This window comes from Tamandua tetradactyla, chromosome 2, assembly GCF_023851605.1.
Source record: "Tamandua tetradactyla isolate mTamTet1 chromosome 2, mTamTet1.pri, whole genome shotgun sequence".
Lineage (NCBI taxonomy): Eukaryota > Metazoa > Chordata > Mammalia > Pilosa > Myrmecophagidae > Tamandua > Tamandua tetradactyla.
In genome coordinates this window covers 183,182,036-183,200,381 of record NC_135328.1, presented here as the reverse complement: position 1 = coordinate 183,200,381, position 18,346 = coordinate 183,182,036, and the positions used below count along the sequence as shown (strand labels likewise).

Here is an 18,346-nt window from a genome sequence, read left to right as displayed (position 1 = left end):
ACGAACCCCATACATGCACATGAGACCTGCGCTAAGTCTCCAGGTTCCGCTTGCTCATTTTTAAGCCCAGCCCAGCGACAGCTCTCTCCCCTGAGTCCTCATTATCTGCACCGGAAACCCTCAGATCTCAGGCTCTGGAGCCTCAGGGCCAGCAAAGCAAAGCGCCCCGAGCTCCAGCCTATCCATCTCCATCGCAACTTAAATTCTGTTTTTCTGCTTTAGATGATTCCTCTGGGAAACTCTTCCCTTACCCTCTTCTGAGAGAAGGGAGGAAAGAGGATTTTTATATCATATGCTCGTTTTCATTTAATAAAAATTAAAGACAACTTCCAAGAAGGAGGAGGGGATATATTGTGGGCTTCTAGAACCCCAAGAGTGCAGAGATGTTCATTCCCAGCAGCCATGGTCATGAGTCCGGGAAAACTTCTTACTTTCAGCAAAAGCCAAAGGGAACTAAGGGATTGTCATGAAAACAAGTGTAGAAAGGGGTGAGATAATTTGGGTTGGTGAAAAATGATTAGCATTTTGTCAAAGAGCACACTTCCCACATGAACGACATTCCTTTCAAGTGGATTTATAACAACGTGCTTCTTTTCTTTCCTGCTCATGCCCTCTTCAAAGAAATAGATGTAACATCCTGTGGGGCTGGGTTATATCTGCTCTGGGGTTGGTATGGAGAAATCCCTCCCTTTCTATCCACACAGATACAGAGCCCTTAGCACCTCTCACCTGGAGCACTACTTTAGTCTTCCTATTGGTTTCCTGGCCTAATCTTCTTTAATGCAGGACTTCTCAGAGCCTTTAATACCCTGATGATCTTCCAAGAACAGAGTGCACATAATAATTTGCACCATTTCCCAAACTTATTTGGTCATGGGATCCTTTATTCAAGAAACATCTATTAACTCTCTCTCAGGCTACTAGGGTTCCAGAAACCCAGCTGGGAAAACCCTGGCCTACAGGATTTAATCCAGATTCCTCAGCAGGCACTCAAGGCCTTCCAAGCCATGTCTGGCTTCTGTCTCTCTAACCAAATTAATACTCTGCCTCCCTTCCATACTTCCCCCCCTATGTGCACTTGCACTATCTGTGGTTCCCCAAACAGGCTGTCTTATTTCAGCTTTAGTGCCTTTCATATGCCATTCCCTCACTCTGGAATGCTTTTCCCTACCACCCTGGGAAACGTCTCTGACATAGACATGCCAGCCTCAATATTCCTGCAGTGACTGTACCTTTTGGCCTTTCCTTGGCTCATGAACATGAGTTTCTAGCCCATGAGCTTTGTCTTGGTTCTTGTTCATTCATGGCCTAATTTTTCGGCCTCCCACCACCTCCAAGAAAGCCCATTTTTTCTTCTTTTTATAATGTTAGCAAGAATTTGCTTCTGTGCTTATGATAAAAAAACGTCTAATAACAACAGTGAAGACATTTTTAGTCCAAGAAACATACTGAAAATGACAAAAATGTTCAGGTCTATTGTAACAGAGGGAAGAGATGCTCAGAAGGCCCCAGAAAAAACACTCAGCCTGGCCTGAGTGGTGCCTAAGGAACTGCACACAATCATAACTGTGATCTTGAGAAAGCGCTTTGGAAATGCGAGGGCTCTCCTGCTGCAAGGGGTTGCCCACGTTAATCAAGCAAGTGGGTGCCCACCTCCCACCTTCCGTAGAACTTGCCATCACCAGCTTTGCTCTGCAAACAGCCTCTTCCTGCGCTTTGCGGCAGGCAGGAGCCAGAGCACACCAAATTCAGAAAGCTTCCTCCAGAATCGTTTCACAAAGATTTCCAAAAGAAAGATTTTACCTTTCAACTGAATAAAGGAGGATGTGGTAGATCATCGTTAATAGCCCTCAGACCCTTTTCAACATGACTTTGCCACTCCTTCCCTCGGGTGGAGTCTATTTCGCTTCCCCTTGACTCTGGATGGCCTTGATGTTTGCTTTAGCCCAAAGAATACAGTGGAAGTAATGCTGTGCTGGTTCTAGCACAGACTTTAAGAGGCCCGGCAGCTTCTGCTTTCTCGCTCTTGGAACCCAGAGCCCACCATGCTGTGAAGAAGGCAGGCCTGACCTACTGGAATATGAGAACCCACACGTCGGAGACGTCGGAGAACCAAGGTGTTCTAGCCAAGAGCCAGACCCAAGACTGGGGCATGTGGGTGAGGCTCTTGAGGACCTCCCAGGCCAGCCCAGCCACCCACCAAATGTGGCTGTCTGCGTGCACCCCAAGTTCAGCAGAGAACCACGGAGCCAGAATCATGAGAAACAATGAATCATTTTAAGCTACCAAGTTCAGAGGTGGTTCGTTAGACAATAATAGATACAGAAAGGAAAGCCCAAAAACCCAGCAGGGAGCTCTCATGTAGCCCGTCATGAGGACTCAGGGGAGAAAACGCAAAAGCAAGGCTGGTGCCTCTTTCACAGAATTCGCAATGTACCTGGGGTAATAGGAGCCCAAGCCATGAGATGCCTCCTGTACTGAGAGATGACAGACCCAGAGTGAGACTCTCAGCTTGGGCTGAGAGTGTCCCCTTTCCCACCTCCCCCATGATGTCCAAGCCAGGGCCCACCCTGAGACAAAGGAAGGAATTAACTACTAACCTAACTACTGCCCCTCCCTCCCTTTCTTCTACAGTGTCAGCCCCTGCACCATGACCGGGAAGAATAAACTACAAATTATAATTAATGCTGTCTCCACACTCAAGGAGTTTATAATTAGCAAGTAGAGTTAAACAAAGTCACAAAGAACTTAAAGACACCAAGAACAATGAAGTCAGGTCAGAAGAGCGGCAGTAGAAGCAAAGACCTAGTAGGGCTTGAAAAATAGAGAAGATGCAACGCTTCTTAGTAGAGGGCTTGGTGTGCTGAGCCTTGAAGGAAAAGAGGTGTTCAGCAGGAAGAGATGGAGCAAGGATATGATCAAAGGTAGAGAGAATAGGGGGTGCAAGGTGGTAGAAATCTCACCTGCCATGCGGGAGACCGGGTTCAGATTCCTGGCCCATGCACTACCCCAAAACAAAACACACAAGCAAAACAAACACACAAAAAGCAATCGAACAAAAAGTCAACAAATGGTGCTGCAATAATGAAATACTCACATGGAAAAATAATGAAATGTGACCCCATCACATGGGATGCAAAACAATTTAAAAAGGTAGAGAGAATAGAAAAGAAGTAGCAAAGTTATTGGGCACTGTCAGAAAGCAAAAGCCACCCCCCTCCCAGGAAATTATTCCCCCCCAAGCTGGTTTCTCTTGCTCCCCTCTTGAAAGTCATCCAAGTGATACTCCCTAGGCCAATGGGTTTTTAAGAACCTTCTGCCCCAGCCTGTGCTCATCCCTGGGTTGGAGAAACCTGGAAAACTCATTATTTGAGAAGAGCTTGTTAAGACCCGAGGATGCTCCCAGGTGGTAGTTCCAGTCTTTGGAGTTTAAGGACTCTTGCAAGAAATTAGTGAGGCTTTTAGCACCTGTTGATTGAAAAAATACACATGTGAAAATAGGTTTCAGGTCCCCTTACAATAGTGCCCCAGGGTTCCAGGAGCAGGTAAAATTCTCTGAGCAGGTCAGAGAGAATAATCATCCAATAGAACTGACCTACATTTTTAGAAGGACCTTCATTGTTTCAACCCAAAGAGACAGTGGAGGAATTTTAGGTTCTGGAATGGTCATGTGAAGGAGCAATGAGGAGTGGGAGGGAGGAGATAGGACCCTGAGAACCAGAGGTCTGGGCTGGACATCGCCATGCAGCTCCTCTGAGCAGAGAGGCAACCTTTGTGGATGGAAACTGCAGGGCTGGCTGGCTGAGCTTTGCTACCTCCAAGTCCAAACTCTGCTGGATGCCAGCCTGGTGTCATTTCCCTGCCTGTTTAGAAAGCCTCTAAGGCAGTTTGGAACATTAGTGGCAGTTAGAAACCACTAATTAGCTAACTTTCTGATTCTGCTACAAACTAGCTCTGTGGGTTTCTGCAAGCTTTTTTACCTCTTTGAGCTTCAATTAAAAGGTGATTGGACTAAGGGAGTAGAGGTGGAAATGTTGACCTTGTTCTCCAAGGCCAAAATTCTGGACAAATAACCTTAAGTTAACTCACTATTTCTGAGCCCCAGTCTCCTCATCTGTAAAATGGGAATAATATCTAAGCATTAAATGAGACAAGAGTGGTAAAAATGGCAACCACATGGTAAATACTGATTATGTTAGTTTTTCCCTTTTCCTCCTTCACATCCTTCCAAGGATAGATGGCTCTTTCATCTAAGTTTCTAATTTCTCTGACTCTCTACTTTGTTCCTCGAATATGAAATATTCTCTCTTTGTGACATGGAGCTAGTCCTGCCAGAGGGGTACACTGCAAAGATGAGTGTGGTGACTTCAAACATGCTTGGGTGTCCCCGGAAGCAGCTGGCAGGGTGTTCCTCTCCTTGCCCCTGGCAATCCTGGTTCCTCTTTGGTCCCTGCGTAGAAAGGAATTGGCCCAAGGCAGAAGGACAGGCCTTGGCAGGCACAGACTGAGACAACCATCCATTTTGCAACAAACAGGAAACCAGTTTACCAGCCTCAGAAATAGAACAGAAAAAAACCCCAAAATACGAGGCTCTGACTGTGGGGCAGCTCTGGTTTCTCAGATTGCTTCCTGACAGCCTGTAGAGAGAGAGACAGGGGGTGGGGTGGAGAGACAAGTTTTCTTCATGCAAGATAAGGTCTTACAATGTCTTTATAAAGGTGACCAGCTTCTAGGAGCCAAGACTAGTTGGCAGCTCAGCCAATCAAGCTTCCTGCATTGCTGAGACCCCAACTTTTCAGTCTCCAGCCCAGCTACAGATGGTTCCAACCACAAGCCTGACCCCTGTGTTTCCCCAACTACTAAATGAGGGTGGCCCAGCAGGTCTACCAAATGTGTCTCCCACACCCTAGAATTTTACCCCAGCCCCTCATTCAGTACTATTCATGGCACTGGTCCCTTCCGTGGTACCCAGAGGCCCCAATAAGTGCCATTATTGACATGGGTCTGGGGTGGGGCACTTACAGGGACTTCTGGGTACCAAGTCTGCAAATGTACCACCACTGAACCATTGATAAAGAACAGACATGGGCCCCTAGGCCTTTGCTGATCCTTCTGCCAGGAGCACTGTTCTCTGCCTGGCACTCTCTCTTTAGAAGCAATTACATCAGAATGACAAGGTTATTGCAGTGATGCTGCCAAGAAGCTGCCCACTATGTCACAGCACCCTTGTTGAGGGGCCATGGGGAAAATGGGCTGCAGCACTTAATCCCAGGGAAAGCTCTACATATCCTGGATCCTGCTTTGTTTTATGTCTGTGGACACGAGGACTAGAAATGGCCAACCTGATCATGTTTCCTTTTTACTCTCATTGCTAAGAAACTTGATGCCAAAGTTGTAAATCACCTACAGCAATTTTATGTCTTAACCTGTTTATGGCTTTATTTTAGTTTCTTTCACTTATTTTCCTGTGCCTGATTCCTTTATTAACTTTTATCCTCATGTAGAATGTCTGCACCATTTCAAATTTTATTTGGAATAAGGTGGGGTATACATAAATGAGCAGGAACTTCTATCTATTATAGAAAACCCACTTCAAATGCCCCCATTTCTGATTCTCCTTGACCCCTCCCTGCTCCTGGGTGCTCCCACAGCCCCTGTCTGTGCCTTCCTGGCACTCACCCACAGTTCTTATGTCTGTTTTCATGGTTCGCTCTCTTCCTCATTAGGTAGAAGGTCCTTGGATGAAAGGGTAACATTTACACCCTCTGCAAAAATATGTTGCTTGTTTAATCCTCAAGACAACCCTACCAGGTAAAGATGACCTTCCCAATTTACAGCCGAAGAAACTGAGGCTCAGCAAGGCTCATTAGCTCTGCCACATGCTAATAAGTGGCAGAATTGGCTCTAAACCCTGGTGTCCTAATCTGATTCTTAGTTCATTTCCCTAAGGTGACTCAAGGTATGAAGAAGAGCTTTTGCATGAAAGAAAGAGGAAAGGAAATTGGATCTCCTTAGATTGTCAAATAATTTACCATGTACGCCAAACTCATCTACATCACTTGAGGCATTTAAAATATTGCCTGATTTATAAAATTCTACACTCTTCAACTATTTAGAAAAATGCACATGCATTGAATTGCAGTGCCCTCTGGTTAGAGAAAATACATTAGAGAATTTAACCATTCACATCCTTGTATGTTTTAGAGAACCTCTTCCCCACATACATTTTGAAATTCTGGGGTGGGGTGGGGGTGGTTACAGTGTAAAATGCAATTAGATGGCTAGTGCTAATTTGCAAGAAGCTCCCCAAAGAAAACAAGGCCAACTTCCCTGATGAGTAAGCACACATGCACCATAAGGCCATTCATGTCTGTGTCCAATAGTGTCCAGACAAATAAAATACATAAAAGCAATTTAAATATTTAATGCTTCAGTAGGGAACCTAATTGGCCAGATGCCTTCAAATGAAAATGCCCACTGGGTATATACCAGCGCACTTCTATCCAACTAGGGAGACAGAATGACAGACAGCTTAAAAGTCTGGGTCCAAATCCTACCTGTGCCACTTCCTGGCTGTTTGACCTTAGGCAAGTCCTATAACATCTCTCTACTCCTCAGTTTACACACCTGTAACATGGGGACAACAGTAACACCTCCTAGCATTGTAGTGACAACAGGCCTGGTGTAGGGGAAATGCTCAGTAAATCACTGCATCTGAGGCAAGAGGAGATGTAATCAAGACATGGGATAGTCTTTCCAGACCTTGTGCTCCCTCAATTTAAATTGAGAGGAAGAGTCGAGGAGCTAAGAGAACAGGACATAAGATGTGAGTAGGAAGGAAAGAAAAGGGCTTCCAAGCTATCTCTTCCTCAACAGCATCCCCTGTGCCCTGACATATGTATCATCATCTGGTTTGAGGATCCGACTTGTTTCTCTCTTAGGACACTTTATACCTTGTGTTGTACTACGTTCTGTGTGTGTGAGTGTGTCCATGCATCATGTGTGACTCCCCACTATAAAGCTTTGAGCACCTCTAGGTGCTATGCCTGATCCACCCAAGGGCCCCCCAGCCTCTGGCACATGGTTGAGTGATTAAATGAGAGTAGCAGCAGCAGCTCTCTGAGTGCTGACAGCATGGCAGAGTCCAAAGACTCTAGACCATAGCCCCATAGAGGCTGTGGGAAGGCTCTGAGGTCAGAGAGGCCCAATGTGGCATTGCAGCTCAGCTATCTATCAGCCATGTGACCTGGAATCACTTATTTATTCTCCCCGAGTCTTCATTTTCTCATGACTTAGAATATAAAACATGTACCTGGCACGGTAAGCACACAGCCCCATGTCTGGTATAACCCAGGGCCCTGGAGAACTTGGTCTGGCCTGTGTCCTATTATCCTAGTTCCCATCTGTAGGACCCTGGGCCGAGGCACTTCACCTTTGCTCTGGGCATTACTCAGGAGCGGTAACTATGAGTGGCTGGTGCCACCCATCCCAGCTGAGATTTCCAAAGTCCATGTGGCAGAGTGGGCTTGAGGTAAACTGTTAACAAGACTCTCCATCTCCAAGCCTTGACATGACAGGACCTCCCAGCCTTCACAAAAGACCACTCTCCACCTTGTTCACCTTTTACCATGGCTACTAGTTACTTCTCTGGAATCCCAATCTAAGCCTGGCCCCTCTGCTTCATCCACCGGGAGCCACTGGAGGAAGCCCAAGGTGCTTCTGACTGGACCCTGTCTGTCCCTGAGGCTGCACTTTCTGTTCTGAACTTCACAGGCCCAGCCACACCGCCTCCCTCCTGCCTGTGCTGTTCCCTGTCCCTGACATGCTTCTCCAGGCCCTCAGTTTCCCTGGTGAATAACTCACTTTTCAAGATTCAACTCAAACGATACCCGTTCTGGGCCCCCTCTCTAACCACTCTGCTCCCTTCTGCTCGCCACACTGCTCTGTGTGCATCTTACACACCTCTGTCTACAGTAGCAGATGTCACCTTGTACTGCTGACATGGATTCAGTCATCTCCCTTTCCCAGTCCCCTGAGCTTCCTCAGGACAGAAGCACAGGCTTGTTCTCATTTGGGTCTCCAGTTCCTGGCATCAGGCCTGGTACACAGTAGGTACCTCAAAAACATTGGTTCTATTTGTCCTCCCTGCCAGATAAGGCCCTTGGAGCCTGCCCCTTCCTCCCTTCCTGAAGGTTCCAGGGACTCTGGCTACTCCCTTCTCTTCTCCCACCAAATACCCTTTTTTGCCCACCAAGATTCCTGTCTGCCTAGGCCAAATGCCAGCCAACACATCCACCCAGGGTGACTGACCTGACCACACAGGGATGCAAAGATCTCAGCATTGTCCGTGTGCCCATCCCTCCACCCCCTCTCTGAGAGAACAGTATTAAGACGCTTTGGAGGCCCACAGGCCTAGGACTGAGCCTCCAGTATGCCACTTATATTCTTTTGTACCTTGGGCAAATAACCGCCATGAGCCTCAGTTTCCTGATGTGTAAAATGGGCTAAGAGTGGTACCTTGTCTCACAAGGTTGTGGTGAGACTGAAAAATGCCTATCCCAGCCGTTGGCATAGGTAGGGCTTAGCAAGAGGTGGGAGCTGGCAGAGCATCATCAAGAGGAAAAGCTGAGCAGGAAGGGCCCCTTTGTGCTTTCCTTCTGGGTATTTCGTTGATAGAGGAAGAGGCCTGACAAGGGCAACGATGAAGCCAGTGGGACCTTTCAGGCCTGACTCAGTCTCCAGAAGGAAGTAGCATCTCCAGAGGATTCCAGTGGGGTGGAAGTTCCCCTCTTTCCCCAGGAAAGCTTAGCCCAACGGGACCCAATTTGTGATGTGCTTGCCACCCCCACCCCGCAGGATGAGTCATTATTAGGTCACTTGGTCAATGAGTGAGCAACTGGGGCTGCCAGGGCTTAATTTCCTCTCTTCCTCCCAACCCATCCCACCCTCATCCAGTTCTCCTCCCACTCGCTACCCCCTCTTTCCTGTACTCTGATGTGGGAGGGTTATTGCCCATTGACATGTTTCAAAATTAAAACTGGAGCACAGTTAGTTCTCCTGTGGCAAGGCAAGGCTGAGTCAAGCAAAGAGCATGGCTCCCTGAACCCTCCACCCTGCTGCTTCAGAGACCGCTCATCCCCCACTCCTCACCCCAATTTTTAATGACCCCCCCAATTATTTGTCAGCCCTGGGCTAGATATGAAGAAATAAAAAGGGTAGGGGAGGAGAGATTTTCTTCACCTCCCCTTCCATCAAGTTGTGAGCCATAAAGCAAATACAGGTCTGTCTGTCTCCATCGCAGCTGATGAGAGAGACACACACATGAAGGCAAGTCAACGTAGCATAATGTGAAAAGGGTTAATACTGTCTGGTAAAAAATTCCTTGGGAGATCAAAAGAAGAGAGCCGATTAACCCTGTCTGGGGGAGGAAGGAGACAGGAAGGGTTTCATAATGGTGCTGATGTCTGGCCTGGGTCTCGGGTGTTGCATAGGTAGGAATAAGTCAGGAAGTCAAGGGGTCAAAGAGCAGGAGTAAAGGCATGGAGGCATCCAGTGGGTGGGGGTTGGGATAGGAGTCAGGGAATCACAAGGCTCTGGCCAAGGGTGGCTGTGGGGTTGTGGAAAAGGCTCCCAATGGTCCTTTGTCTCTTCCCTTACAACCCAGACCCCAGGAGTCACTTCTGTTCCCAGATCATTAGATTCATAACACCAATAATAATAATATCAAACACTCACAGGAATCTATTATATACTAGGTGGTCTTAAGCACGTCATAAATATTACCCCATTTAATTCTCAGCAACCCCACGATGTAAGTACTATTATTATCTCCATTTTAGGCAAAGAAACTAGGTCCAAAGAGGTTAAGTAACTTGTCCAAGGCATACACCCCACTAGGAGAAAGTAGGACTGGGATTCGAACCTCAGCAGGCAGCCTACAGAGTATGTACTCTCCTAACCACTCTCTGCTGCCCCGTAGCCAAGAAAATATCTTCCCCGCCCTTGAATATGTCCAGCTCTGCTGGGCTGGTCCTCTTGACTAGACTGCAGGTGCCTTTTCAGCAGGGGCCGTGTCTTATCCTCCCTCTGCGTGTCCCACCGCACCTGCCCTAGAGTGGCTCACAGGCTGCCTTTGCAAAGGAATTTGACTGACACCTTATAAGCTGCAGATTCCAGTGGAAGAAAGCCCTGGTTGCTGTCCAGTTTGGGCTGAGAACCAACAATTTGTTGGCTTAATCAAGCAGATGCAGAAAGGTGTCACGGCGGTGAGGTTTCTATTCTGGGCGGCCAGGCCATAATTAAATGTCCTGACCTGCCTACCACCAATTACTGCACAAGACCTGGTTTTCCAGGCCTGTTAACTAGCAATTATAGAACCTTCCACTGAAATTCCAAACCATTTAGTAAAGGTCACTTCCTCTATTTATTTCTTGGATTTGGGAGTAGAAATGGGATGGAAATATTACCTAAATTACAAATGACATCCATTATTTAAAATAGGTTTAGCCAACTAGCCAAACTGGAGCAAGATGTGCAGTCCACATCCCTTTTACATTGTTGTTATAAGGGCTCCTGTTTAGGGAGTGTCTACAATGTGCCAAACACTACTACAGGGGTTTCACATGCAATATATGACTGAGTTCCTCTAACAAACCTGAACAGTACACATTATTTCCAGTTTTATAAAGGAATATACTGAGGATCAGAAAAGTTATATAACCTTGTCAAGGTCACACAGTTGTACCTGGAGGATTCAGGATTTACAGCCAGGTCTGTCTGCTTTTGAATGCCAGCTTTTATTAAAGTAGGCGGTCTCAAGCAAAGAAACACCATTTGGGGTTTAGAACTGGGCTGGCTAAGCGCTATCAATGGGTTCTGAGAAGTCCCAAAATACCCCCTTGTCCAGCCCATCCCTGAGGGCTCAGTTGAAGCCTGGGTCTCTTTAGGCTTCCTTCTAGCTTCTGGGATGGTCGCCATGTTAGGGCAGCAACCTTTCACCATGGATGACTTAGACAGCTTTTTACATTAACAAGAGAGACTTCGAACCATTTGAGGACAGTGAGCATCTGGAACAGAAATGGCTGGTGGCAGAGACACAGTCCACATGCCACCACTCTCCACATGATGCTCATGGCAGGTACCACTAATCAATCACACCCCTCCCACTGAACTCAACCACAGCCTCGGGCTCTTTCTCAATACAGGCGAATACTCCAATGGACTGCCCTGGCCCTGGAAATGAAAATCATTTCCTCTCTCTGTCTTAGACTTATGGTTACCATATTTCTTACATGCAAAATTCAGATTGTGTCTTGGCTGAAGACTAATTTCCTGATTTGTGAATTTATGTTATGTTTTATGAAGGCATAAAATCAAATCATATTCATACATTTAAAAAATCACTTTTATTGCACAGAATCAAAGTGCCTACTATCAGAATTGTCCCTGAAAATCTAGGGCATATGCTTGCTATAGTTGACCATGGGTGCCTCCCCCAGGTCTGCAGAGAGAAGACACTCAATAAACACATGGGGAACGAATGAATAGGAGGAAGACCAAGATGGAATAAAAGAGGAAATGGAGGGACCCTGAGAATAAACTGTTGACATCACCATGTTACCAGAGTCCAGACCCAGCTGGGGACTTTCCTGAAACTGTAAGTTAATTTTTAAAAGGTGCCATGTTCCAGAACATAAATATCCAAACAATATGCCAGTCTGATGGGAAACCTACTGCATACACCAGATGCATGTAGGTGCATAGTTCCAAACTACAATTAGTCAGGTTTTATATCAAACGTAGTCAGGCTCCTGTATTCAGGACAAAAAGCCAACCACAAATATTTCTAAGCCATTCTTCTTCTGTGTCTTGCAGAGAGTCCTTTGACCACCCTCAAAAACTGGATTGATTGGGTAACTGGAAAAACCCACACATCCATGATAGAGCAAAACTGCTACTCAGCATGATGCAGTTCTTTGGTTCTGACTTCCAGCAGCAATAACCCTTTCAATTCCTTATCTCAAATAACCAAGTCACCTCCACAAAAGCAAAACTCCCAAAGCACTCGTGACAGAGCCTACTAGTTGACCTAGGGTCAGTACAATGACTGCTCCTGGGTACCATAAGGACTCCATCCAGGGTGGGTACAGATACCAAATCCCTAACCTGTGGCCACATGCTCTCTGTATGCCATCGCCCCCTCCCCGGGACTCCACCTAAGAGGAGAAGCACCAGCCTTTGCAATTGATGTTCACAGCAGGTAGCAGCTGGTGCCACACTAATCCCCTCAGCCAGCTTCGGCCTCCTGTTGAACTAGTCACCTGGCTCAGCTAGTTGGAGCTATTTGGAGCTCTCCAAGGTACTGACCCTCATTCCCGGTTAGGTCTCTAAAACAGTTGTGAGCAGTGTTGTAGTTTGCTAGCTGCCAGAATGCAATATCCCAGAAATGGAATGGCTTTTACAAAAGGGAATTTAATAAGTTGCAAGTTAACAGTTTTTAGACCATGGAAATGTCCAAATTAAAGCAAATCTATAGAAATGTCCAATCTAAGGCATCCAGGGAAAGATACCTTGATTCAAGAAGGACAATGAAGTTCAGGGTTTCTCTCTCAAGTGGAAGGGCACATGGCGAACATGGTCAGGGTTTCTCTCTTGGCTGAAAGGGCACATGGTGAACATGGTGTCATCTGCTAGCTTCCTCTCCAGCTCCCTGGGAGGCATTTTCCTTCTTCATCTTCATCTCCAAAAGTCGCTGGCTACTGGACTCTCTAATGGTTCTGCGGAGTTCTCTGTTGTGGCTTTCTCGTGACTCTGTCGTTCTTCTCTACTCTCGTGAAATCTCCCACTTTCTCCAAAATGTTTCCTCTTTTATAGGATTCCAGTAAACTAATCAAGACCCACCTGGAATGGGTGGAGACACGTCTCCCCCAATCCAGTTGTTAAAACACTCTTGATTGAGTCACATCTCCAGGGGCATAATCTAATTAAAGTTTCAAACATACAGTACTGAATAGGAATTAGAAGAAATGGCTGCCTTTACAAAATGGGGTTAGGATTAAAACATGGCTTTTCTAGGGTAACATACATTTTTTCAAACTGGCAGAAGCAGTGATTACTCAGTTATATAAGACATATATACACACAAATATACATACACACCACTCAAATGGTTACATTCTTTAAAAAAAGAATTAATTTAAAAAGTTTAGTTCCACTAAACACTATGTGTATCGCATAGACAAAAAAAAAGAGACACTCTGAGAAATAGCTTCCTATCTTTCCACTCTGCTTATATAGTGAGTCTTTTGGGGAAGTCAGGAGGCCCATGTGGTCCATGGGTCAGAGGTCCATTGTCTATAAAGGCCATAAGAACTTTGATTTCATTAAGTTCTCAATCCCTTGGATGGGCCCTCTCCTATATTTGGCCTTGCACACCTCACAATCCCTCCCTATCAACTCCAGATTTTTGAAGTACTCGCTTTTCAGCCCTTTCAGGCACTATAACTGTTTATTGACCTGCTTTCCTTTCTCATTGGTCTGAGTTCTCCAAAGGCCAGATCCTTTTTTGAACCTGCTGCAGGGTCTGGCCACATGGGTCCTCGATTAGTGTTTATCGCCTAATGGCAAGATAATAAATAACCTCCCAGCTAGGACCCCAACTCTGAAGCCCTGGGCTTGCCCTGCTCCACCCTGGCCCACTCCTGATTGCAGCCAGCCTCCTGATGGTGGGGCCGCTGGCCTGCAGGGGTCTTCCATTCAGCTTGGGCATCACTGGAAACTTCAGGAGCATTGTGTGTATTTATCGTGTGTATGCATATTTATTGTTTTCCTTAAAAGAAGGTTGGGTAGTGACTCTGGGTTATATTTGCCACCTTATCGCACAAAAATAACAACAATGGTTGCTTCTTTTGAACACCATTAGGCACTATTTCAAGCACTTTAATTGTATTTTCCTTATTAATCAACAACTCTATGAGGAAGGTGCTGGCATTATCCCCTTTTTACAGACACCAAAGCAGATACAGATTATATGACTCATACAAAGTCATCTGCTGGTCAGTGAGGTACCCAGAACACAGGCTGGGTCCTTCCAGGGCCCCTTCCAGGGCCCCTGCTCTTAGCACTGTGCTGTTTCCACTGAGCTTAGAGAGACAGAGCAATGGATGATGAAGGCAAAAATTAGAAGAAGATTCAGAAGAAGGAATTTGGAAAAAAAGATGAGTGCTCCTTTTAGGGACATAGTAAATTCCTTAAAAAGGAGCAATGATCACAAAATAGCTATTGTAGACATGAAGACATAAATGTCATATAACTTACAGCTGGAGAAATCTCATTATTTTAAAGACGAGCAAGGAGATGCCCAGAGAAGAGCAAGGAGATGCCCAGAGAAGCCCCCAAAATGCCAAAGTTACAAAAAAGAGCTGCCCAGAGGCACCACTTTTAAAAAACAGATATGTATTCAATCAAACTATCTTTAAAATGCTGTAAGGAACCTCTGAGATGATATTTTAATAAGCAAAACAATCCAAGTCATTAATCTATTTACTGTCTTAAGAAATAAACAATAGTATACACTAGCAGAGTTTGTAGAGCTGCCAAATCACAGCCATCTATCCTCAAGGGGGAGCCAGAGTCAGCCCTTGTCTTTAAATTAGGGCCTTTTCCAGACAAACTTACAAACAACAACAAAAAGCCCCACAAAAATAAAACCATTTCTCAGCTTGAAATGGGCAGATGTTTAATAAGATGCCATGGATTTGGAATAAATAGAGGATATATCTGGCTGGAGAAATGCCCAGACTTTAGACAATGTTCAGCAGCTTTCCTGCATCTATCTGTAACGACTGACCACATCCGCGTGGTTTCCATGTGGGCACCTCATTTTAAGAGGGACGGTGGCAAGTGCTTTCATGGAAGGGAAATTAGCAAGTACGAAGACTTCTGGGAGAACCTGTGGCTGCCCAACCCAGAAAAGACGGGCCACTCACTGGACTGAGAATCCGCCACTCAAGCATTTTGTCCATCTGTGAAATGGGAAATGGAAGGGGTCTCACCTTCCTTTGGGCAAGGCCTCTGAGGACGGATAAGATAGAGTAGTAGAGGTTCTATCTTACAAAGACAGCCCACTAGAATTGGGCAGGGGCTCAGTCCTCCCTGCACGCACACAGAGCAGAGATTTTGTACCTGGATAAACCCAGTCATACCTCCATGCACCTGTACTCCATGGGGCCTCAGGGACTCTTAGAAAAAGAAGGCACCTGAGCTCTCTCCAGCTCCTAGTCCAATTTAGAGATGAGGACTCAGAGGTCCTACCTCCTAAGGTTAGGAAGAAATAGAAGAGGGACTTAAATCAGTAATCCAGCCCTCCCCTCCCCCATCAAATGGCACTCTTTCCATTTGGACTATAATGTTTGATGTACTACTATACATCAAACACTTCCTGTCTTTCTGGTGACCCCAAGGCAGTACTGACATGGCAGCCTGAAAAGAGTTACTCACATATCTGCCAGCTGGTCCTCCTCCTAGGCCAGATCCAATGACTTAGAGGAGGCGGAGAGACCATGAGCCCACATGCTCTCTTCCAGTTGTCTCTCTCTAGCCCTTAGCAGAAGTGCAAGTTTTCTCCCCAGGACCATGTTGAATAGAAATTGCTGTAGACATCTCCTCTTTGCCACTGACCATAGGGGATATATCTTCTAGGCCCAAAGTAGAAGCCTTAGAGTCACAAAGCCGTCAAGTAGGAAGGGCCAACAGAGTCACAAAGCCCCCCCTGAAACAATCCAGTAAGTAATTCTAACAGACAAGAGACCACTAACTTGGGGAAGTTGAGGGACCTGCCCCTTGCTACAAGCTACCTTCCATTTAATTCCGTGTCAGAGCAGCAGAGCCTAAACACTTGGTCTTTCGCAGCCAGTCTCTCCCACACAAGGCACATCTACAAAGCACCCACGAAAGTGTCAGACCCATGGACCCAGCAAAACATCCTGTGGATGAGGCAGTAGGTTCTTCCCCAACCATCCCACCTAAGGGATGTTCTGGGGCTCCAGTGTCTCCCAGCTTTCCACAGCAGGCCATGACAGAGCTCCTTCTAAAATCTCAGCCCCCTGCCTACCCCACATGGCCCATCCTCCAAGGGCAGAGGCTTTATTTCTGGAAGTTCTTGACCTTGAGAGCTGTTAGTTCTGCTGTCTGAGGGAAATCCTGAGAAGACGCTGAATAATGAGAGCCAAGAAGACGGAGACTCTTTTCTTTTTTTGGCATGGATGAAATTCAAGCCCCAACGCGTCATGTCTGTGAGGTCTGTGGAAAGCTGGCTTCTGACCACAGAGGCTGGAGAAGAGGGAGCGTTACTCAGTCAGCACTCAGCAGACATTTATCCGGCATGACTTCTGGCTCACACGGCCAGGGCTGGAATGCAGAGCTGCAAGAAGAGAGGGATGACATGATGACAACCTCTGGCCTCTCCCCATCTTGCGTCAAACTAACTTCTATTTCATGAATGCTATGTCCGTTACCAGTCCATCCTCACAGCCATCATAGAGGTTAGTGTACCCATTTCACAGATGAGGAAATGGAGGCCCAAAATGGTTAAGGGAATTACCCATCATCACATAGCTATGAAGATGCAGATCCAAAACTTGACCTCAGGTCTTTCTTCCCCAAGGTCAGTGCCTCTTCATCTCACTACAGTCATGGAGCTTAAACAACTTGGGTGATATATTTTTTTCGAACTCTGTTTCAAGAGTTGGCCTAAAATATGCTTCACTCAATCTCTGGTGCCTCCCACAGCAAGCCAAGCTTATAATTATTATTAATTTTTCACCATTCCCTATGGCACCCTCAGCCAAAAGCTTTATTATGCATTAATGTGTCTCAGTTCCACAAATATTTATGTTTTACTTCCACAGGTATTTTAGGTACCAAATAAGTTAGCATTCCATTTTGAAATGGAGACTTGCTTCTTCTTTCAATAGATCTATTTATTCAATTTGCCCATTGATTCAAAAGCATTTATTGAGTATATAATGATATAATACACTGCTCTGGATTCTGGGTATGCAGCCATGCTCAGGACAGATAAAGGCCCTGGTAAGACAGAACTTACATCCTAGTGGAGGAGATAGAAGTAAACAAGTAAATAGATAATTTCATGTAATAAGTACTATGAAGAAAAATCAGTCAAGTAGACTTGGGGACAACAAGAGGTGATATTTGAACTGATACCTGAAAGTTGAGAAGCAGCAGCCATATTTATGTGGAAGAGAGTTCTAGGCAGAAGGAACAGCAGGTGCTAAGTCCCTGGGGTGGGAATGATCTTGATCAGTGTTAACGGGACTGAAAGAGCTCAAGGAAAAGCAGTGGGAGATGAGGTAGGCCAATTCACATAAGCCCTTGTAGGCCAATGGAAGGCATTTGGATCTCATTCTAAGTACATATGAATGAGCCCCCCAAATTTAAAAATCAAATTGCCTTCAGAAGCAAATCACTAGAACCCCACACCATTGATGTAAATTAGTCAGCTGTTGGTTCTTAGAGTGAGTACCCAAAAACTTGTGGAGCACCCCAGACTAATTAATTAAAGGTGATCTTGGAAGCAGGAACAGATTTAGTAAGTGGACACCTCATTAATCGTGTTGCACTCTGTTTGGAGAAAGACTCGGCAACAGAAAGTTACTGGCCTAAAGCACAGATTAAAAACGCCAGGTTCAAAGGTGAATATTGGCAGTGCCTATTCAAGTGTTGTCAAGAGAAGGAAAGTTTTGAGCAAACATTTCTGCCCCAATAGAGGAAATATTTCAAGCAGAGAGCTTGAGAAATAGCTGAGAAACATTCTTAAAACCACTGATTCCCCTTGGGCTGATTCCTCATTCACTAAACATCCTTCATCCACGTGGCCTTTCTGCAAGGAGAAAATACACCGATTCTGTTTGTGAAGGAATAATTTGGCATTCTGGATTAAACATATGAGGATGTCACTTAGGATGTGGGTAACATCAATCCACCTCGGAGTCAGATTCTCCTCTTAAAACCCACACAAAATCAATGCTCTGAGCCTGAAGGCCAAGGACCGGTCTGTGGATCCCTGTAAACTCATCAAGGTGAAGTTCACCTGAGGAGCAAAGCTGCTTGCCTTTCTCTCCTTGCAGCCTTTCTGCAAATACCATCATTTTCTCATTCTAGAATTTAGAATATCTTAAAATCACAGACCCCCTCACCTCAAGCTGATTACACTTAGGCTGATAAGGTTTACAAATGACAAATTTGAGACCAAAGGTGATCAGTATTTCAAAAATTGGTGGAAAAACTACTGACAACTTTTCTTGGACAAGGATAGATCCATCAGAAA

At 45.7% G+C, this 18,346-nt stretch overlaps 1 protein-coding gene across 8 annotated transcripts in view; it reads right to left on the bottom strand.

The window, feature by feature from the left end:
* The window catches only part of HIVEP3 (HIVEP zinc finger 3), a 553,422-nt gene that overhangs the window by 271,274 nt on the left and 263,802 nt on the right, over nucleotides 1-18,346 (bottom strand). The window contains exon 3 of one of the 8 annotated variants that reach the window (XR_013171032.1): nucleotides 8,957-16,420. The exons of the other annotated variants lie outside the window; for them this stretch is intronic. The gene's annotated coding sequence lies outside the window, so the exon portion shown is untranslated. Of the gene's footprint in view, nucleotides 1-8,956; nucleotides 16,421-18,346 lie in introns of those variants that run through there. 8 annotated transcript variants of the gene reach the window in all.